General features: G+C 46.5%; 1 pseudogene; it reads left to right on the plus strand.

Moving 5' to 3' along the window:
• The first annotated feature begins 21,482 nt into the window (after positions 1-21,482).
• LOC132210283 (U2 spliceosomal RNA) lies at positions 21,483-21,642 on the plus strand (annotated as a pseudogene).
• The last annotated feature ends 2,570 nt before the right edge of the window (positions 21,643-24,212 follow it).

A 24,212-nucleotide genomic window follows, 5' to 3' on the forward strand; every position in this document is an offset into this window, starting at 1 on the left:
CAATATATACTACATCCACCATCTGCCCTCAATAATCTTCTTTGTTACTTCTCCAAGAAACTCAATCAACTAATCATTCCTACCTCTCCAAATACATAAATCCTACATTTCACGATTAACTTCAACTATATACCCAAAACTGAAGTCAGACTCTCAGCTCGACAGTTCCCAGGCTTCTCCTTACGTCCCTTAAAACGAAGGCACAATTTTAGCCACTCTCCAGTCATCTGGTACCTCACCCGTAATTATAGATGATACAACTATTTCTGCAAAGCGGCCCCATGTTTTCTCTTTAACTTCCCACAACGTGGTTTGATGCACTAGAGCAGCACCTGGAGGTTTAAAGCCAGAGTCTAATACCGCATGGAAACAGGCCCTTCGGCCCAAACTGGTCCATGCTGACTCTGGTGCCCACTCAGCAATTTCTAACTGCCTGCATTTGGTCCATGTCCCCCTCCAAACACTTTCCATCCATGTACCTACCCAAATGTTTTTTTAATCATTGTTTTTGTGCCTGTCTCAACCACTTTCTCTGGCAGCCCATTCCAAATATGCAGCACTCTCTATGTGAAGAAGTTGCTCCTGACATCCTCCTTAAATCTGCCCCCTCTCACCTTAAATCTGTACACTCTAGTTTTCCATTCCCCATCCCTGGGAAAAAGACTACTTGCATTCTTCCTATCTAAGCCCGTCATGATTTTATCCACCTCAGTAGTGTCAGCCCTCATTCTCCTCCATTCCAAGGAATAAAGTTCAATCCTGGCCAACCTCTCCTCAGAACCCAGGCCTACTATTCCTAGCAGCATCCTTGTAACTCCTCTTTGCACATTTTCCAGTTTAACTATGCCTTTCCTGTAACGGTGACCAAAACTGTACATCATACTGCCAGTGTGGCCTCACCAATGACGTATACATCTTTAATGTCCCAACTCCTATATGCACTGCCCTGACCGAAGAAGGCCGGCCTGCTAAATGCTTTGCTCACCACCCTGTCTACCTGTGATGCTGCATTCAACCAACTATGTACTTGTACTCCTCGGTGTCTCTGTCCCACAATACTCCTCAGAACATACCATTCACTGTATGACTCTGACCTTGGTTGAACTTTCCAAAGTCCAACACCTCACGCTGAGCTGTATTGAATTTCATTTGGCAATCCTCAGCCCACTTCCCCATCTGATCACCATCCCGCTGTAATTTTTGATAACTTTCACTGCTATCAGTGATACCTCTTAATGTTGTATCATCCGCAAACTTACTAATCATGCTGTGTACATTCACATCCAGATCGTTTATGTAAGTGACAAATAACAAAGGTCCCTGTACTGACCCCTGTGGCACACCATGAGCCACATGACTCCTGTCCAAGAACCAACCTTCAGCCATCACACTCTGCTTCCTACCATCGATCCCATGAGCTAGGTCTCCCTGGATCCCACACAACCGAACCTTCATGACTAGCCTGCTGTACGGGGCCTTGTTAAAGGCCTTACTAAAGTCCACATGGACAGCATCCTCTGCCCTAACCTCATCAATCCTCTTGCTTACCTCTTCGAAAAGCATGAATAGATTTGTCAGACATAATTCCTGTGCACAAAGCCATGATGACTATCCCAAATCAGACCTTGAATATCCAAGCATTTGTGCATCCACTCCCTGAATATCTCCAATACCTTGTCTACGACTGGTTCACTGGACTGTACTTCCCTGTCTGGTTTTTGCTACCTTTCTTAACCAATGAGACAACATTAGTCACCCTCCAGTCTTCTGGAATTTCAGCAGCGGCAAAAGGTGAAGCAAAAATCTCTGCAATTTCTTCCCCAGCCTCCCGCAGTGTCCGAAGCTGGTCTTCATCAGGTCCAGTGGATTTATCAACCTTAATATGCTTTAAGGCTGTAAACACCTCCGCGATGGTCCAGAACATCCCCACTTGCTTCGCTTTTTATCCTTCGCATCCATGATTCTCTACTTAGTAAACACTGAGAAGAAATTCATTAAAAATCTCCCCCATTTCTGTGAACGGTTTTCAAAAATGCGAGGTGATGCATTTTGGAAGGTCGAATTTGAAAACTGAGTACAGGATTAAGGATAGGATTCTTGGCAGCGTGGAGGAACAGAGGGATCTTGGTGTGCAGATACATAGATCCCTTAAAATGGCCACCCAAGTGGACAGGGTTGTTAAGAAAGCATATGGTGTTTTGGCTTTCATTAACAGGGGGATTGAGTTTAAGAGTCGTGAGATCTTGTTGCAGCTCTATAAAACTTTGGTTAGACCGCACTTGGAATACTGCGTCCAGTTCTGGGCGCCCTATTATAGGAAAGATGTGGATGCTTTGGAGAGGGTTCAGAGGAGGTTTACCAGGATGCTGCCTGGACTGGAGGGCTTATCTTATGAAGAGAGGTTGACTGAGCTCGGTCTCTTTTCATTGGAGAAAAGGAGGAGGAGAGGGGACCTAATTGAGGTATACAAGATAATGAGAGGCATAGATAGAGTCGATAGCCAGAGACTATTTCCCAGGGCAGAAATGGCTAGCACGAGGGGTCATAGTTTTAAGCTGGTTGGTGGAAAGTATAGAGGGGATGTCAGAGGCAGGTTCTTTACGCAGAGAGTTGTGAGAGCATGGAATGCGTTGCCAGCAGCAGTTGTGGAAGCAAGGTCATTGGGGTCATTTAAGAGACTGCTGGACATGCATATGGTCACAGAAATTTGAGGGTGCATCCATGAGGATCAATGGTCGGCACAACATTGTGGGCTGAAGGGCCTGTTCTGTGCTGTACTGTTCTATGTTCTATGTTCTATGTTCTAAACCAAAATATTTCTACTCCTGACTTGTCTAGCCTCCATTTCTTTCTCAACAGTAAAAACTGATGCAATATATTCCTTTAAGATCTCTCTCTCCTCCTGTGGTTCAACACAAAGTTGACCTTTTTCATCTTTATGGAGCCCTGCTTGCTCTCTCGGTGCTCTCTTCCTCTTAATGCACTTGTAAAAACTCTGAATTATTCTTAAGCTTATCTACCATGGCAGTTTCATGTTGCTTTTTTGCCGTCCTGATCTCCTGTTTAAGAATTCCCCGAACACTATTTACACTGTCAAGAGATTCATTTGAGCCAAGTTGCTTGCATCTCATAATTTAGCTTTTTTTTTTAATTCTTGACTGAAACCTGAGTATCTTTTCACCAGTGTTCTCTAGTCCTACCAGCCATACCTTTCACTCGAACAGGGACATAATGACTCTGAATTATCACACTTTTGAAAGCCTCCCACTTATCAGACATCCTGATACCTGCAGTCTACTCCTGATAACTTTTGAAAGTTACAAAAACAGAAGATGCTGGAAAAGCTTACCAGGTCTGGCAGCATCTGTGAAGAAAAATCAGATTTAACATTTCGGGTCCGTTGATCCTTCCTCAGAACTTTTGAAAGTTCTTGTCTTGTACCATTAAAATTTGCCTTCCTCCAATTGAAAACTTCTAATTTTTCTGGAAGACACATCCTTTTCCACAACTGTTGTAAAACTGATAGAATTACTGTCACAAGATTCAAAGTTTCTCTGTTCTGTCACTTCAGTCACTTGCTATGCCTTATTAATCAAGAAAAGCTTTTTTATTTTCATAGGAACATTGATTTATTGGTAAAGAAAATTTTCTTGAACACAAATTACTCACCATCCAAACCTTTAACACTGTTAGCCCAGGTAAATGTTTGGAAACTGAAGATCACTAACTATTATAATCTTATTATTCTTACACCCATCTGATATCTCTCTGCACATTTGTTCCTCAATTTCCCTCTGACTATAAGGAAGCCTATGGTACAATCCCATTAGATGATCGTTCCTTTTTATTTCTAATTTCAACATATGTTTTCATTGGATGGTGTTTCTAAAATATCTCTTCTGCTGATAGCAGCAATGTTTTCCTTATTAATAAAAGCTACTCCCTCACCTGTTTTGCCCGCCTTTTGATCTTGCCGCTGAAATCTGGAACATTATTACAGGCAAAATATCTTGCAGGAGGTGGATGATGTGGAAACATTCTTCCTACCAAAATGAATGGATCACACTATTCGTTACATGGAATTCCGAAGTGCAGAAGAATTAAAATTAAAATTAAGAAATTGAGTTTCAGAGTTAGTGTGCAGATAGAGAATGTTATCAGAGGGTCACACAGCATGGAAACAGGCCCATCGGTACAACTAGTTCATGCCGACCATGTTCCCAAACTAAACGAGTCCCATCTTCCTGCGTTTGGCCCATATTCGCTCTAAACCTTTCAAATTCATGTTCTTATCTGAATGTTTTTTAAACATTGTAATTGTACCCACATCCACCACTTCCTCTGGCAGTTCATCCCACACACAGAGCACTCTATGTAAAACAAAAAGTTGTCCATTATGTCCTTTTTAAATCTTTCTCCTCCCATCTTAAAAAAATGCCCCTGGTTTTGAAACCCCCCGCCGCCTGAGGGAAAAGACCTTTGCTATGCCTTATCTGTGTCCCTCATTATTTTATAAACCTACATAAGGCCATTTCTCAACCCCTTACCTTCCAGTGAAAGAAGTCCCAGCCTATCCAGCATATTTTTAATCACTCAAACCCTCCATTCCCAGCAATATCCTGGTAATTTTGTCCAGACCCACTCCAGTGTAACAATATTATTCCCACAACAGGATGACCAGAGCAGCACACAGTGCTCCAGAAGAGGACTCGCCAACATATCTGCCCAACTCCTGCACTCAAAGGCCTGAGCAATGAAGATAAGTGTGCAAAATATCTTCCGAACCACCCTGTCTACACGTGATGCAAATTTCAAAGAATGATGTACCTGAAACCCGAGGTTTTTTCTGTTCTGCAACACTACCCAGCGCCCAACCATTAATTGTGCAAGTCCTGCCTTTGTGGAGTGTTGCGTTTTGTTAGAGCAAGCATTTATCCAAATAAAATTCAATCTGTCATTCCTCAGCCCATTGCCCCAATTGGTTAAGATCTCTCTGAAATCCAGAAAGCCACGAGGCCATCTCCCTTGTTGTAAAAAACAAATAATCAATGAAAAGAATTGGGAATAGGGGATGGAATTTTTGCAGGAGGGTGGGTGGGAGGAGGTGTATTCTAGGTAGCTGTGGGAGTCGGTGGGCTTGAAATGGACATCAGTTACAAGCTGGTTGCCTGAGATGGAGACTGAGAGGTCCAGGAAGGTGAGGGATGTGCTGGAGATGGCCCAGGTGAACTGAAGGTTGGGGTGGAAGTTGTTGGTGAAGTGGATGAACTGTTCGAGCTCCTCTGGGGAGCAAGAGGCGGCGCCAATACAGTCATCAATGTACTGGAGGAAGAGGCGGGGTTTGGGGCCTGTGTAGGTGCGGAAGAGGGACTGTTCCACGTAACCTACAAAGAGGCAGGCATAGCTGGGGCCCATGCGGATGCCCATGGACACCCCCTTAGTCTATAGGAAGTGGGAGGATTCAAAAGAGAAGTTGTTGAGGGTGAGGACGAGTTCGGCTAGGCGGATGAGGGTGTCGGTGGAGGGGGACTGGTCGGGCCTGCAGGACAGGAAGAAGCGGAGGGCCTTGAGGCCATCTGCATACGGCATGCAGGTGTTCATTCCTCCGCCTCCGCCGCATCTGCCCCCACGATAAGACATTCCACTCCCGCACATCCCAGATGTCCAAGTTCTTCAAAGACCGCAACTTTCCCCCCACAGTGATCGAGAACGCCATTGACCGCGTCTCCCGTATTTCCCGCAACACATCCTTCACACCCCTCCCCCGCCCCCGCCACAACCCCCCAAATAGGATCCCCCTCGTTCTCACACCACCCCACCAACCTCTGGATACAACGCATCATCCTCCAACACTTCCGCCATCTACAATCCGACCCCACCACCCAAGACATCTTTCCATCCCCACCCCTGTCTGCTTTCCGGACAGATCACTCTCTCCGTTACTCCCTTGTTCGCTCCACACTGCCCTCCAACCCCACCACACCTGGCACCTTCCCCTGCAACCGCAGGAAATGTTACACTTTCCCTCACACCTCCTCCCTCACCCCTATCCCAGGCCCCAAGATGACATTCCACATTAAGCAGAGGTTCACCTGCACATCTGCCAATGTGGTATACTGCATCACTGTGCCCGGTGTGGCTTCCTCTACATTGGGGAAACCAAGCGGAGGCTTGGAGACCGCTTTGCAGAACACCTCCGCTCAGTTCGCAACAAACAACTGCACCTCCCAGTCGCAAACCATTTCCACTCCCCCTCCCATTCTTTAGATGACATGTCCATCATGGGCCTCCTGCAGTGCCACAATGATGCCACCCGAAGGTTGCTGGAACAGGAACTCATATTCCGCCTGGGTACCCTGCAGCCTAATGGTTTCAATGTGGACTTCACCAGTTTCAAAATCTCCCCTTCCCCAACTGCATCCCTAAACCAGCCCAGTTCGTCCCCTCCCCCCTACTGCACCACACAACCAGCCCAGCTCTTCCCCTTCCACCACTGCATCCCAAAACCAGGCCAACCTGTCTCTGCCTCCCTAACCTGTTCTTCCTCTCACCCATCCCTTCCTCCTGCTGTGTTCATCCAGCCTCACATTTTATTATCTTGGATCCTCCAGCATCTGCAGTTCCCATTATCACTGATACTATTTTACCCTCAGTTTTGGATCCTCTCACAAGAGGGAGCACGTTTTCACCAAGCATCTGGTCAGGTCTCCTCAGGATCTTTCATGTTTCAATTTAGTCTCCTCTTTCTTTTCTAAACATCAGAGAATACAGACCTAGCCTGTATTTTCCTCTAGATGTTCCTTTAAGGTAATCCACTCATTCCAGGTATTAGTCCATTGAATCTGCCCTGAAATGTTTCTTAACAATCTTCTTTAAGTCGGGTGACCAGAACTGAACACAGTATTCCAAATACAAATCTCACCAGTGCACAAGGAGGTTTTCATTATTTAAAAGAGGATCATGAATTCCCACCTGCATGCAAGAATGCATTTTCAGCAAGCTGACGTCATTTACACATATCTAATTACAGACTGACACAGGTTATGGTCAGATCATTGTACGGTTTGTATTGTTACACCGACAGCATTGTTGTGGTCTCACTCAAACCTCCCACTCTCATGGCTCTGCACAAATAATGATGGGCTCTGCAGCCAGTTCCCACAGCCTGATTTGTCCTATATTTTTCATCTTCTGTCCATTCAAAGATATCAAATGATCCAAGTGGAATAGCTCAGCAGGACTGACAACATCTGTGAAGGAAAAAAGAGTTCATGTTTTGGGTTCAGTGACCCTTCCTCTGAACTTGAGAAAGGGTCACCAGACCAGAAACATTCACTCTGATTTTGAATTTCCAGATGTTGCCAGCCCTGCAGAGCTCTTCCAGAAACTTTTATTTTCATTCCTGATTTACTGCACCCGCAGTTTTTAATGATCCAGGTGACAATCCGGCAGCTTAAAATCTACTTTTAACTGTTTTAAATTTATTTTCCAGGGAATTGGAAAGGGGGCATTTATTGACATGGAGCTCAACACAACACATACACTGGATCAAGAACTGCCAGGAACACTTAATTCTCAGGAGCTTTGAACATGGAAGGAACAAGCATCGTTCACAGTGAAGAGAAACCATACATGTGGTCTGTGTGGACAAGCCTTCAGTCAGTTGTCTGGCCTGTCGATATGTAAATGCAGTCAAAACAGGGTGACAACAATGACATCAAGTAGCACTTGCTTTGTAATATCATAGTGATTGATCTCAGTTTGAGTTAAGCAATGGCCACTCATCTCCTCTCCTCCCTACATTCTTGGTGAAAACATGGACCAAACAGCTGAATTCCAAATGTGGGAGTGACTATCCACTATTTTAAGGCTCCATTTGACAGAACATTGTATTCAGGCATCATGACAAAGCTAAATTCAATAGAAGCCAGAGAATATTATTCTTCCTTGGATAGCTGGGTTTTGAAAACATTGTGTCTTGAGACCTCAGTAGATTGAAACAAGGTGAATTTATTCCAACTTGCACCACATACACGCGGAAGTGGTCTTTCAGCCAAGCTATTCTATTTACAGCTACTCAGAAACAGCATATTAAGGCATTTTCACGTCAGAATGGCTGCATGTAACATTGATTTAAAATAAATTTTATGTCAGTAAATTACTACAAAAACAGGATGCAGTTCCGTTTCTGCCAAAGTTCTGAGTCCTCTAATTTCAACAGGACTGCCACTTTCACATTATCTTCAGAGCTTCTCTGTCCCACCATCAGCTCACAGCTGGGTGAGCAATACTTACGTGACTATCTTAAGCTGTACAGATAGTTTCTGAGCCCATAGTAACTGTTGATGGTTCACTGTTATGGACCTGCAGTTAAACTGTCTGAGCAACAATAACTCTGACCTGATATGGTTGTATTTGACAGTTACCTTATGCTGCACTGCTTGGACAAGTTTATTTTCTACTTGTTCTGTGTTTTAATGTTCTGCTCCTTTTCCTTCTCTGTTTCCAATGTACATTCTCTTACCCTCCTTACCCTACTTTACCCTGGTTTGATAATACTGAATACAGAAGAAGAGGCTTGTGATTGTAGGAAGGCAATTGTCTCAGCTGCAGGAGTTCCTCAGGATCAGGTTCGAGTCCCAACCACCTTCAGCTGTTTCATCAATGACCTTCCCTGCGCCATAAGGTCAGAAGTGGGAATGTTTGCTGATGCTTGCACAATACTTTAGCACCGTTTGTGGCTCCTTGGATACCGAAGCAGTAGATATCTAAATGCAGTGAGCCTGGACAACATTGAAGTGACCCTGCCATGTGACAAAGAACATTTGCACCAACAAGTACCAACAAATAATGACCAAATCTGAGAAATGAGAATCTAACCACAGCCAAGTGACATTCGCTGGGTGTATCTTTATGGAATTCCCCATTATCATCATCCTGGGGGCTAATATTGATGAGAAGCTGAATTGGAGCTATCAGCTGAATAATGTGCATACAAAATATATCAAACCCTCTCAACCACCTGATCTTCCTATCTAACCACATTCAGGGATTTGTGAATGTTCATTCCAAGGTCTGTTTGTCCCTCTCCACCACTCACTATTCTTCACTTTCATAGTTCAGTCTCCCTAAATTCATTATCACTCACTCCTGTGGATTCAATTCCTTTCACCATTTTATCTTTCCACTTGATTGATAACTCCCTGCAGTCCACGGTTTTCTTCGTCATGGTCAACTACATGATTATTTATTCTAAATTATGGGTTCTACAACTAGGATTTAATGATGGTTATACATCAGAAAGCAGTGGAACTCCACTGGATTAAAAACTGAAAGGACTGCAATTGCTGTAAATCAGAAACAAATAAAAAACAGAAATTACTGGAAAAGGTCAGTAGAACTGGCAGCATCTGGGGAGAGAAAACAGAGATAACACTTCAGGTCGAGTAACCCTCAGAATTCCACTGGAAACAGGTGTCCAGATATGGTTCCTTCTTCGGTGGGGATTCGCAGCAGCTATAACAGCAGAGTATAACTATGTGTGAATTTGTGGGTGGCTCCGGAGTTTATTTTACTGAATGATCCCTTCCCACACATGGGACTGGTGAACAACCTCTCCCCAGTACACCTGAGTAAATCAGTTTCCACCTCAGTGGGGAATTGAATCCTTCCCTCAGTCTGCAATTTCCCTGGTTTCTCTGTGCTGTGGGTGTCCTTGTCTCTGTCCAGATTGGGCGATCAGGTGAATTCAAGTCAATGCAGAGAGAAGGCCTATTTTTTTCTTGTTGTGAATGTGTTTTTGTTCTTCCTTATTCTCCCATAGGAGGTGGGTATCACTGGTCAGGACAGCATTTGTTGTTCATCCCTAATTTACCTTGAACTGATGTCAGAGGGCAGTTAGGGGTCAACCATGTTGTTGTGGGCCTCAAGTCACTTGTATGCCAGACCAGGCAAGGACTTCCCTTCCAAAGTGACATGAATGAATAGGATTTCAGGAAATTAAAGTCACGGCCTCTATTCCTGAAATTCAGGTTTACTTTCCAGATTTTATTCATTGAATTCAAACTCCAGCAGCTGCTGTGTCTCAGTCCCCAAGGATTATCACCACTGCACTGCTATCTCTCCGCTGTATTGCCTTACTGTAGAGGATAACTTTCACTGTTCAGATCATCCCAGAGTGACAGAGAACAGGAGAAGGCCATTTGGACCATCACACGAGTGTTGGTTCCTGTTGAGAAAGGGATTGAGTGAAAGGAAAAAGTACCAGCTGGTGCATGTTTGTAACATTTACAGTGTGTGTCCATGTCAGGATAAATGCGTTTTAAATGTAGATTGAAGTGGTTACTGACAGCAAGAAGCTGAAGCAGAGACAATGTGAGCAAAATTAACTTAGCTGCTAACAAACATCAATTTGTTAGCGTAAGCAGCAGAGAATGGTTTCAATCCAGTGACCATCTGGGTAATGGGCCCAGCATGCTCCCTCTACACCACCCCCCGCCCCCACACGTGCACACAAATGTATGACTAACAGGCACACAATGTCAAAGGGGCCAAGCAGACCAGCAACCCACACAGGTGGGCAGACGCATGATTTGACTGAACTTTTGGTAAACGCTAAACCAACAGTTACTTCCCTCATTCCAAAGAAGGGTCACTGAACTGGGAACATTAACCCTGCTTTCTCTCCGCAGATGCCATCAGACTTACTGAGTTTCACCAGCAAATTCTGTCTTTGTTATATTTCTCATTGTTATTTATCTGTGGGTGATAACTTTCCCTGGATTGTGAACAATGACATTCAAATTCATCTGAAGGCTATCATCGTTCCCCACTCTCTTGATCATCCTTTTCTCACCCTTCTGCCTTCCATTGTCACACCCCACAGCTGGTAGGTTTTTTCACTTCCTCTCCATAATGGTGTCAAACACATGCAAATTCAACTGGTTCCGATGAAAAGGTCGTGGATATGAAATAAAAATCAAATTTTAAAAGACACAGAGATAGACATACAAAGAGTGAGTTTAACAGGCAGGGGGAGTCTCACAGCGGATGGGAGAGCAATCTCTAATATGGTTGATAATTGAGACATTTCCCTGGGACAGTTCAAGATCCAACAAAAGAAGTTCGTCTTTTTACAAATTCTGTTTTGACCAATATTGCTCTGTGATATTTCCCACAGCCCACTGACCTAATAATCCCTGCTCCGTGTCAATAAAAGCATCTCTGGGTGAGGTTCAAGCTCACAGCCTCGGCATTTTACGCACCTCTGTACCATCATAGAAGGACCACACACTCCGATTGTGTAACAGGAACTACAGAGTAGCCCTGTGCGCTCATTGCCATCCCCCATTTCCCGTTGTATCTTTGCGGCTGGGCTACTGAGGCTCTGATTCCAGGCCTGGGAACTGGGATTATCTGGTCTTCTGCAGCAGTACCTTGTGTGAGGGAATTTTGGTGAGGCTGCCGATGTTAAACAGACAACAATAGAAGGACACAGTACGCCCTCACACACTGGCCACACTATCATACATCAAGAATATATTGGAAGTGACGACAAGACCCCTCAAACCACTCAGAATCATGGTGGCCGACATGCCCACAGCCACTCAATGACAATCACTTAAAAGAATTAAAGATCCCATTCCCACAACATGCAGAACCAATGTGGTTTACAAAATACCATGCAATTACGACTGTAAACATTACATCGGACAGACAGGAATGAAACTAGACACTGGAATTCAAAAACTTCAACTAGCAGCAAAACGGAATGACAAACTCTCCTTAATATCGAGACACTCAGACAATGAAGGCCATCAGTTCAACTGGGACAAGGTAACCATAGTAGCCCAAGCCAAACATAGACATGCACAGGAATTCCTAGAGGCATCGTTCTCCAGCCGTCATGCAATCAGCAAACATAAAGAATTGGACCCCTATACAAACCCACACAGATCAAAACCAGAAATGACACTACGCACAATAACGGAGCAAACAGTATAAATTCCAAGCAGAGGAGAAAAACATTGCTTCAACGGAGGGTCTCCTGATGATGTCACTTAGCATGGTGATGAAACATCTGAGCAAGAACAAGCCAGCTCGGCAAACAAGTCAACAACTCACCCTCAAACTGAGCTATAGATCTTTGCCAAAACTTTGAGCCGAGCTCAATGTGAGAGCTGAAGACCAGTTTTCCTGTTTACCGTGGTAAACAGATCACTCCGGATCAATCAGCCACATTGACTATCATTTGTGTGTTTCCCTTTCCATGTCTCACCTTGGTTCAGCTTTCTGAAGGGTTCCATGCATTTTTCATTTTGCACATTTTACTGCGGAGAGTTTTGCAGCCTCGTTTCAAGACCATTGAGTTTACAAACAGAAAGAGACCATTCAGACCATCACCTCTGCTCTACCATTCAATGAGATTCAGTCTGATCTGCACTTTGTTGTCTTTCCCCATAATCCTTGATATCTTTATTGCTTAAAGATCTGTCGATCTCAGCCTTAAATATACTTATTGGCCCAGCCACAACAAACCTCTGCTGCAAAGAATTCCACCAATTCACAACTGTCTGAGAGAATAATTTCTTCCTCATCTCTGGTTTAAATATGAAACCCCACTCTGATATGAGGTATTCTGGTCCTAGACTGTCCGAGAAGGGAACCAATCTTTCTGCAAGCAACCTGTTAATCCTCCAAAAAACCTGCATGTTTCAATAAGGAGCAAAGTTTTTGTTTTGCAGTACAGTGTTTGAGCAGATGAAGGAAATGAATTTCAGAGCTTCAGAGTGTTAGAAAAGGATTTGCAGATCAGCACTGGATATTATTGGTCTTTGAATGTCAGTACTGAGTCAAATAAAAGTAACGTTAAGTTCCTTCCTTTCATCTCCCAGTAACTATTGCCCAATATCTTAAATCTCTGTTTCTAATATTTTTTTTTACGATCAGTGAAGAGGAACAGCTGCTATTTACCTACCTTATCTAAATCTACCATAAACCTAGACACCTTTGTCAAAGATCACCTCAGTCTCCTTTGCGTTGTGCAGAACACTTCAGTTTCTCCAACCTGAGCTTACAACTAATATCCCTCAGTTCTTGAGTCATTCTGATCAATCTCCTTTCAATCGGCACAGACCCTCACGTCCTTTGTGCACACCACCTGTTTGTGCAGACCCGAATGCTCTGTGTTCAAGTGGGTGATGTTATCACACACAGGCAATTGCTTAGTGGCATCACCTTAATTCATGGGCATTTCATGAACTGTGGGTTTCCTCTGACCCCAGTTGTACTGATATCTTTTGAGCTGCAGACTCCAGCATTTGATTTTAAAGTTGAAGACAATGAAATTATTTCAGTATTTTTAACCAGTACTGTACACATTTTGTATCAGAGATAATGGGAACTGCAGATGCTGGAGAATCCGAGATAACAAAGTGTGGAGCTGGATGAACACAGCAGGCTAAGCAGCAGCTTAGGAGCACAAACCCTGACGTTTCGGGCCTCGTCCCTTCATCAGAAAAGGGGAATGGGGAGCGGGTTCTGAAATAAATAGGGAGAGGCAGATCAAAGAGGGAGAGAGGAGAAAATAGTTGGAGCGGTGAAGGCAGAGGAAAAACTGCTCGATGTCCGAACGTGAGTGGTATTCATTGATGTGTGGGTGGAGGGGGATAAAGGTGAGCTCCTTTCTGAGGACTGACCATTTGACCTCAGTCAGTGGGAGGTCTAGGGGGGATGGTGCAAACTCGGCAGGGCTCAGCGTGGCTGTCTCCTCTGGGGCTGCTGGCTGTGGAGGCTGTGGCTTTTTGGCCTGCTGTGTTCATCCAGCTCCACGCTTTGTTATCTCATGTACATATTTTGCTTCACGTGCTGTTCTCAGTTATCTGATTCTGGTGTTGGTGTGATGTAAATCATGTCCCACTAACTTGAGGATTTTGCAGAGGTGACAAAGAAGGTTGATGAAGGCAGAGAGGGTAAACATTGTTTGGATGCACTTCGGAAAGGTGTTTGAAAAGGTTCCTTGTGGTAGACTGGTTAGATCACATGGAATCCAGTGGAAGCTAGTGGTTTGGATCAAAAACTGGCTTGAAAGCAGGAGGCACAGAGTGATGGTGGAGTGTTATATATCGGACTGGAGACTTGTGACCTGGGGTGTGTCATAAGAATCAGTGCTGGGATACTGCTTATCCATAATTTTATATAAATCATTTAGATAGAAGCATAGGAGGGATGGTTAGTAAGTTTGCAGATGGCCCCAAAATTCATGTTGTTCGGGACAGTGAAGAATGTTATCTCAAGAATACAACGGGACCTTGATCAGATGGGCCAATGGGCCAAGGAGAGGCAGATAGAGCTTAGATAAATGTGAGGTGTTGCAACTTGGTAAGGCAAACTGGTAGGGCAGTACTTATAACTTAATGGTAGGGCCTTGGGGAGTGACACCAAACAGAGACATTGGGGTGCAGATGCATAGTTCCTTGAAAGCGGAGCCACAGTTAGACAGGGTGGCGAAGAAGGTGGCATGCTTGCTTTTATTGATCAATGTGTTCAGTATAGGAGTTTGGATGTTACGATGCAGATGTATAGAACATTGCCACTTTTGGAATACTGCACTCAGTTATAATATCCCTGCTACAGGTAAGTTGTTTAGTTGAAAGGTTTCAGAAAAAAAAACAGATTTACAAGGGTGCTGCTTGGATTGAATGGTTTGGGCTACAGGGAGAGGAGGCTGAATAGGCCGGGGCTGATTCCCTGGAACGTCATAAGCTGAGGCGTGACCTTATAGAGGTTTATAAAATCATGAGGGGCTTGGATGGGGTGAATTGCCAATATCTTTTCCTCAGGGAAAGAAATCCAAACCTGACAGCAAGGGTTTAAGTTGAGAGGCGAAAGATTTAAAAGGGACCTGAGGGACAGTTTTACATGTAGAGAATGCTGCATGTATGGAGGAGGCGGTATAATCCCAGCTTTTAAAGAGCATCAGGATTGGTAAATGAATAGGAAGGGGACAGAGGGATACGGGCCCAATGCTGGCAAATGGGAGTAAAATAATTTAGGATATCTGGTCCGAATAGACAAGTTACAGCAATCAGAGATAATGGGAACTGCAGATGCTGGAGAATCCAAGATAATAAAGTATGAAGCTGGATGAACACAGCTGGCCAAGTAGCATCTCAGGAGCACAAAAAGCTGATGTTTCAGGCCTGGAACTTTCATCAGAGAGGGGGATGGGGAGAGGGTTCTGGAATAAATAGGGAGAGAGGGGGAGGTGGACTGAAGATGGAGAGAAAAGAAGATAGGTGAAGAGGAGAGTATAGGTGGGGAGAGGGAGGGGATAGGTCAGTCCAGGGAAGACGGACAGGTCAATGAGGTGGGATGAGGCTAGTGGGTAGGAAATGGAGGTGCGGCTTGAGGTGGGAGGAAGGGATGGGTGAGAGGAAGAACAGGTTAGGGAGGCAGAGACAGGCTGGGATGGTTTTGGGATGCAGTGGGGGGAGGGGATGAGCGGGGCTGGTTGCAGCGGGGGGAGGGGATGTGCCCAGCTCATCCCCTCTCCCCACTGCATCCCAAAACCAGCCCAACCTGTCTCTGCCTCCCTAACCTGTTCTTCCTCTCACCCATCCCTTCCTCCCACCCCAAACCGCACCTCCATTTCCTACCCACTAACCTCGTCCCACCTCCTTGACCTGTCCGTCTTCCATGGGCTGACCTATCCCCTCCCTACCTCCCCAACTGTATTCTCCTCTCCACCTATCTTCTTTTCTCTCCATCTTCGGTCCACCTCCCCCTCTCTCCCTATTTATTCCAGAACCCTCTCCCCATCCCCCTCTCTGATGAAGGGTCTAGGCCCGAAACGTCAGCTTTTAGTGCACCTGAGATGCTACTTGGCCTGCTGTGTTCATCCAGCTTCACACTTTATTAAGTTGCAGCAATCAGTCTGTTTCCATCCTTTATATCTCTACAGCTCTTGGATCTTAATTTGCAATTCTAAATTTCCAGATTGTAATTGGAATGTTTGGAGTCGAAGCCAAACCATTTGTGACTTATTCAATGCACTGAACTTAATATCCACCATCCATGAAGGGATGGGAGTGATGTTAGGGACGTTGGAGTGGCTTGGGAACCAGAGTTCAATATATTCCAGATCAGATGGATTAGTCTAAGAAATTATGTTTATAATTGTGATCCAGTACTTCCTGACAGTGATATTACTTGAACAGAATTAGAATTTGTTTCAAGTATTTGCTTCAATTTGATTTGGGAAGAGGCAGGCATTTTTTGCATGGCTAACAGTTCAGTTTGTTTAGTGCGCAGAATTGAACAGCACAAAATCAGACCCTTTTACAACTGCAGGCACATTGACACTGCAGGCAGTTACACATTCCAAAGAAACAGATGGGGTGGGATGGGTTTGGAGGGAAGGAGTGGTGATTTGCCTTTTTTGCAACGAAGAGTCATATTTATCGAGGGAGATAGACCCAATGTCTTCAGCAAGTGGTTCCTGCCAGCTGCACACTGCCTGAGAGGGCGCTGGAAGCAGAATCATTCGTGACCCTCAGGAAAGAGTTGAATGATGAGAGATTTACAGAGCATCGGGAAGAGCATGGGGTGTGGGATGGTGAAGTTACCTGTACAGACAGCTGATGCAGACAGTGACAGGCTGAAGTACCTTCCTCTGTGCTGGGTCATTCTCTGAGTGTGCGGTTCTGTACCGATTGTTGCTGCAATCTCACTGACCCTCCGATTGTCACGGAGTTGGTTGATGGGGCTTGTTAGTGACATGCCCCACCTCATCTGATTGGTACATTTCCAATGATCTACATTCATTGCGAAGAGATTTTTATAGAAAAGGTCTTGAAAAAGTACTGGTGTAAACCGACTATCGGTTTTCCCCGGTTAGGAAACCCAGGAGTACGGGAACAACAGTAAAAACTGTCAGCAGTGATTTACAAGTCTTTGAACTCAATCAGGCTGATGGGAAATATGGAAGGTAACTGGGACCTAAGGTAGTCCAGTATTACAATGGCATTGCTTGTTGGCCGTTATTGGCTAAGATCAAGGGTGTGTTTATACTTGTTCTTATCATTGTGGACTGAGAAGAGGAGAGAGTGACTGTGTAGGAGGTGGAAGGAAGATGTCAGGTTGGCAGTGCACCCTTGTAACCGGTGGATCTTAATGCTGGCTTTGGCCTAATGCTGGTTCAGGGGAGCAGCAAACCTGCAGTGAAGGCTGCAGCAAGTGCTCATGCCCTGGGTCAGGGGGTCCGGAACACCATCCACGTTTCCGCAAAGAAGGTGGATGAAGGTGCACCTGTGGACCACACCTTCTGTGTGAAGAGGGTCCTGTTGGACTGTTGTGGGTTTGCTGCTGTGGACATTTACTGCCTGCAGGATTTCCCTGGAGGAGGATTTTACGATGTAACCTTCAGGAGCGCCAAGCTTTGTGAGCACTTCCTGGAGGTTTTCAAGGAGAAAGGAGGTGAGGGCCTCCTCTCTGCATTGACCGCTGTCCCACTGTTCGTGATGCCAGCGCAGAGGAGACGTATGGTGACTGTACACATGTACAACCCGCATGTGCCAGCAGCTGATGTCCTGACCTTCCTTGGAAGGTACGTGAAGGTGGAACGGGACCTAACCAACATCCTGGACCCCTTCGGGATCTGGACAAGTAAGAGGCAGGTCAGGGTGATGCTGAGGATGGGCGTGGACGGGAACATCATACACCCACCGGCCAGCTTCGCGATTGGTCGGAGCAAGGACTACCTGACCTATGCAGGGCAACCCAAAGTCTGCCATGCCTGTGGTAGGCCAGGTCACGTGGCGGCCGACTGCAAAGTCACCATCTGCAGGAACTGCAAGGAGGAGGGACACCTTGCAAAGGATTGCCCAAAGGAAAAAAGCTGCAACCTTTGCAGGGAAGCGGGCTACAGCTACCGGCTGTGACCGCGGTGGGGGACCACCTACGCCCAGTTCGTTAGCAGGGGCGATGTGGGGCAAGCCACCCCCCCACCGGGAGGAGAGGCAGGCAGCAGGCCCATGCAAAGACCTTTGTCCTACTGTGCAGGAGGGCCAGGTCGTGCAGGAGGGACCAGCCACGCAGGATGGACTCGAGTCCAGCAAAGCGCCCCTGCAGGCCCCACTTTCCCCCACCCCTGACAACCCGGGGTCGATGGACGAGGCACAGGTGACCCAGGGGAGTGGACAACAGTCTGCAAGGCAAGGAGGAAAGCGTGCTGGAGGGCCCCAGCGGTACAGAGTGAGCGGTTGGCCATCCTGCAGCAGCTTCCACCCCTGCTGGCTACATCCAGGCCAGTCATTCTAGGTGGAGACTTCAGCTGCATCATCGATGCAGATGGAAGATCCAGCATGGGGACAGCGGGTGTGGAGAGTAAACTGGACGCCACGTCCAGATTCCTGCTGGGCACGGTGAAGGACGCCAAGCTGCTCAATGTCTTCAGCACCCCTGCAGACGGAGCGCAGCGGAGATACACCTGGTCGCAGCCACACGAGTCTATCCGCTCAAGGTATTGTTCTCTGACCACTGCCTCCTGCTGGCCAACTGTCACTTACATGATGACCAGCAGGCCGGCAAGGGGATGTGGAACCTCAACACGACTCTGTTGACCCCAGAGAACGTCAAGGAGCTTAAGAGGGAGTATGCTGGTTGGAGAACCGTGAAACCCCTCCTTGAGTCTCTGGGCGACGGGTGGGAGACAGTGGAGGAGAACATCAAGAGGTTATTTGTGCTCAAGGGTGTTCGGAAGGTGAGAGAGAGGCGGGGAAAGCTGTCGCGACTCCAGAAAAGGACGCAGAACCTGCTCTTTCTGCAGTCGATGGGGGTCGATGTCACAGAGGACCTCCGCAAGGTGAGGTGCCAGCAAGCTTCGCTCTTCACCGCGGAGGCCTCCAGGATAATCTTCCAGTCCAGGGTCCACTCCGTGGAGCAGGACAGGATGTGCTCGCGCTTCTTCTTTCAGAAGGTGCACAAAGAGAGCTCTGTGCTCAGCTGGCTGAAGGAGGACGACGGCTCGGTGACGTCGTCTCGGCCCGACATTTTGAGGATTAGCAGATCCTTCTATGCCAGACCGTATGATGCGAAGCCCACGGCCAGCACGGCCTCCGAGTTGCTCCTGTTGTCTATCACGGAGGTCTTAGACGGCGGCACGAGGGAGTGGCTGGACCGACAGATATCCCTGGATGAGCTGACCAGAGCCCTCAAGTACTTGGAGAGGAATAAGACTCCCAGGAGCGACGGCTTACCGGTCGAGCTCTATTCCGCTCTGTGGGACCTGGTCAGCTGGAACCTGCTGGAGGTGTACGATCATGCGCTTCAGGCAGGAGAAATGTGCAAGTCCATGGGGAAGGGCATCATCACCCTCATTTACAAAAGGAAGGGGGAGAGGGAAGAAATTAAGCATTGGCGTCCCATTTCACGATTGAACGTGGACTACAAAATCCTGGCCAAGGTCATAGCCAACCGGGTCAGGTCTGTCCTGGAGTTGCTGATTCACCCTGACAAAACCTGTGCTGTGCCGGGCAGGAAGATCGCCGAGAGCCTCGCATTCATCAGGGATACGATCGACTACGTGCAGGACAGGCGGGTGGACACCTGTCTCGTCAGCCTGGACCAGGAGAAGGCCTTCAACAGGGGGTCTCATGCTTACATGAGGGACGTCCTCTCCAAATTGGGGTTCGGGGAGGGCATCCGCAATTGGATCTGGCTGCTCTACACGAACATCGTTAGCGCAGTCTGGATCAACGGGTGGGAATCGGACAGTTTTCCCGTCAGATCTGGAGTCAGGCGGGGCTGCCCACGGTCTCCTGCCTTGTTCATGTGCTGTGTGGAGCCCTTCGCTTCATCCATCAGGAAGGACGTGAGCCTGAAGAGCGTGACTATCCCAGGCAGCGGAGGCCTTCAGGTCAAGACCTCCCTGTACATGGACCACGTCGCCGTCTTCTGCACTGATCGTCGGTCGGTGAGTAGGCTGTTGGACATCTGCGGCCAAAGTCAAGAGGGGTAAGAGCGAGGCCATGTTCTTCGGGAACTGGGACGACTGCTCCTTCATCCCCTTCACCGTCAGGACAGACTACCTGAAGGTGCTGGGTGTTTGGTTTGGTGGAGCTGGGGCGTGCACTAAGAATTGGGAGGAGCGTATCACCAAACTGAAGCAGAAGCTGGGCAGGTGGACGTTCCGGTCCCTCTCCATCACGGATAAGAACCTGGTTGTCAGGTGCGAGGGGCTTTCGATACTGTTGTATGTGGCGCAGGCCTGGCCTATTCCCTGGACCTGCGCCGCTGTGGTCACCTGGGCCATCTTCCACTTCATTTGGGGATCGAGGATGGACCGGATCCGCAGGGACACCATGTACAAAGACCTGGAAAATAGGGAGAAAGGGCGTACCGTACGCCACCCTCGCCCTGACGGCTACCTTTGTGTGTGGCTGAATCAAGCTCTGGGTAAATCCTCAGTACGCAAACACCAAGTGTCACTACTTACTGAGGTTCTACCTGTCCCCGGTGTTGCGAAGGATGCGCCTGGCCTCATTGCCGCAGAATGCTCCGAGTAGTTGGACCATCCTGTACCACCTGTCATTCGTGGAGAAATTTTTGAAAGAAAACACCTTTGACCACAAGGCCGTCTGGCAGTGGTCAGCACGTAGTATCCTTGAGAGCCTTCGGGAAAAGGAGAGGGTGGATCACGTCGTGTGGTTCCCCGTTCAGACTGCCAAAGTCATTTGGCAGAATGCCTCATCGCCAGAACTTTCAAACAAGCACAAGGACATTGCTTGGCTGGCGGTGAGAGGGGCTCTGCCAGTGAGGTCCTTTATGCACGCCCAGAATCTCTGCGCCACTGCACGCTGCCCTCGACGCGGCTGCGGCGGGGTGGGCGGCGAGACTATCACCTCCTTCTGGAGTGTGCCTATGCACAGGAGATCTGGAGGGGGATGCAGTGGTATTTGTCGAGGTTCATCCCGAGCAACTCCGTGACATGGGACTCGATGCTCTATGGGCTGTTTCCTGGGACGCACACCGAGACCAACATCAACTGCGCCTGGAGGACCGTCAATGCGGTGAAAGACGCTCTTTGGTCTGCCCGCAACTTGCTGGTCTGTCAGCTGAAAGAAATGACCCCGACCGAATGTTGCAGACTGGCGCACTCCAAGGTCCAGGACTACGTGGTGAGGGAGGCACTAAAGCCTGGGGCAGCCGCCACCACTGGCACGGTGGGGAAAGACCACCCTATGAAACCCCTCGTCCAGAACAGAAAAAAAGGCCCTATCTGGTAACTGGGCCCAGCTGGCGCCTTCCCCAACTGGTCAGGGGGCCAACAGGGACTGTGCGGGGTGAAGAGTGCCGGTGTATTTTCTGTTGCTTTGTTTTTTTTCCCCTTTAGTTTGTGTATGTACGCCCTGGGTAACCCAGAGCAGCTTGCATGACTGGGTAGGTGTATGAATGTGTTTTTTTGTACATCTTATGAATAAAGTATATTTTTTCAAATAAAAAAATGTTCTTATCAGCTTTAATATCAGATATGTTCTTTACTTAAGGACCCTATATTAAACCGATTTTTGGAACAGGAGCTTGCTCAGTCCTCTCCATGCATCATCCTGGTATTGCAGTGTTTCTAGGAATGGTGCACTCTTGTTAAACCAATTTTAAAAACAGCCTGATCAAAAACTGAAGAAGGGTATCTGGGCCTGAGGCATCGGACTTCCTGCTCCTTTGCTGCTTGGCCTGCTGTGTTCATCCAGCTCTAGACCTTGTTATCTCCAGCAGCTCAGCACTCTGGAACCATAACAGTCCTTCAGCCCAACAAGTCCACATCAAACCTCAGAGCATCCCAGCCAGACCTATACCCCCATCTCATCGACCTCTCCCTTAACACTACAGGCAATTTAACATGGCTAATCCACCTAGCCTGCACATCTTTGGACTGTGGGAGCACTCTGAGGAAACCCACACAGACACAGACAGAATGTGCAAATTCCACACAGGCAGTCACCGAAGGCTGGAATCAAACACGTGTCCTGGTGCTGTGAGGCAGCAGTGCTAAACACAGAGCCACTATGCAACCAAAGTGCTTACTCTCAGCACTCTCACCCAACTTTCTCCAAATATGCTTTTTCCAAGGTAACCGTTAATCTCTCCTTTTCTGCGTGCTCAGCACTTGCTCTGAATGTTTGTGCCTCATCCGTGGTGCATGTCGCATCTTCCCACCAACACCATCCCTGAATATTCACACAAGGCATCAGAAGTAAAAGAAAATTGCCTGCCAATACTACCTCATTACAAATAGCATTTCAGAAAAAAAAACAAAAGATGAAGCGATCGAAGTATTCACTAGTTTTGACTTTGATGGTGACGAGTTGGGATGTATTGAACTAGAGATTTTGTAAACACTGAGCCAGGAAAGGATATGGCATATACAATGCACGTTTTTCATTTGAGTGCAACAGCAACCAATCAAACGTGTGCTTTATTTTTCTCAAGTCAAGGCCTGTGAGTTTAATCAGATTACCAATTCACTGACATGGGACACCAACTGCAAATGACCAAGCCAAATCTCACATTAGCCAGACCAGGAGATATTTGCAAATCTAGCAAAATGAGCCAGAAGTTAAATAAAAATGCTACATCAAGATGCAGAATTGCCTGTCCACAAAGTACATGCTTTCGGTAAGAACTCTGCAAGCTTTTCAGCACCTGAGACGTGTTCTGCCACAATATCTCTGCCTTTCCCTGGCATTTTTGCACTTTGATATCTCAACTAGAACTTAATGTTTCACAGTGCTCCTGTCTTGCCTGGTTGTTTATCACAGGCATAAGCCAGGCAGCTTATCACTGTTATTAGCAGCAGTCAGTCAAGGGCTGGTCAGCAGCTATGGCAACAAACATGTGTTTTGACCAAATAGTCATGTCTCAAAGTCTCAGGGAAACAGTTCTCAGTCAGGGCAAGGGAGACAGGATTAAGTCAGGAGATCCTGACACAGCATGTCCAAGGAATCATTCAATATCAGCCATTTGGGGCAAGCGGATCAGAGGATCTGTATCACTACAGTACAGAGAGGTGGCCACACTCACTCCTAATTGCATTCTCAAAATGCTCCAATAGACTTGTTGAGCCTGAACTATGTTCATCAATCCAAGCTGACCCTGTCCATTCCTGCCATTGGGGGGTCAGTTTGATGAAATTCTCAAAGGTGTTCAGGAGTTTGGGAGGTTCATAGCTCCCTGAAATAGCAACACTAGTGGATAAGACGGTGAAGAATTTCACTTTCACAGTCCACAGCATCAGGATCTGGTCAGCTTTCATATCTGGCTCATAAGTGAGATGAGGTTTTTTTTTCAAAACATGTCAGAGCATGCATTGTTCCTGTGAGAACAACTATGGTTCCATTCATGCATTTTTTTTGTTTCAACCATGAAATGGACACAACTTGATCAAATGTGAAAGTGACCATCAACCAGTTTGAACTGGCAGTTGTCAAATAAATTAAGACAGAGATAAATGTATTTGCAGGAGATTTTTTTGAATTTTTTTTAAAAAATCATTCATGGGATCTTGATATTACTGGATAAGAATGGCAGTTTCCTTCCCTAAAGGACATAGGTTTTTCCAACAATGACAATGGATTCACGGTCATCGTTAGATTCTTATTTCCAGATTTTTTTTTTAAAACTCAAATTCCACCATCTGGAATGGTGGGATTCAAACCTACGTCCCCAGACCATTATCAGGATCTCCTGACTTAATCCTGTCTCCCTTGCCCTGACTGAGAACTGTTTCCCTGAGACTTTGAGACGTGAACATTTGGTCAAGATACATGTTTGTTGCCATAGCTGCTGACCAGCCCTTGACCATTAAAGTACAGCAGATTAAACAGAAAATAAACCAAGACATTGTGTGATATCTTGTGTGTATGTATTCATCATGAAATCCATCACTGCTATGGACAACAGGTAAAGATCTGAAGAGACTGCATTCCCCACCCCCCGCGAACAGAGTCACAATGGACACCAGGTTTCATAGCCGATTGCATTTTCCCAATCAGGGATATAGTACTGGACTCCTCCCAATCTTTTGTTTAGACTTAAAACTTTCATTTTGTGGGCAAAAATCAAAAGGAAACATTACCATTGTTTCCAAATCAACAAATACCTATTAAAAGTTGAAACGTGTCTGGAGAGCAATAGGATCCCTAATTGTAAAAGGT

Source organism: Stegostoma tigrinum, chromosome 11 (assembly GCF_030684315.1).
Source record: "Stegostoma tigrinum isolate sSteTig4 chromosome 11, sSteTig4.hap1, whole genome shotgun sequence".
Taxonomy (NCBI): Eukaryota; Metazoa; Chordata; class Chondrichthyes; order Orectolobiformes; family Stegostomatidae; genus Stegostoma; species Stegostoma tigrinum.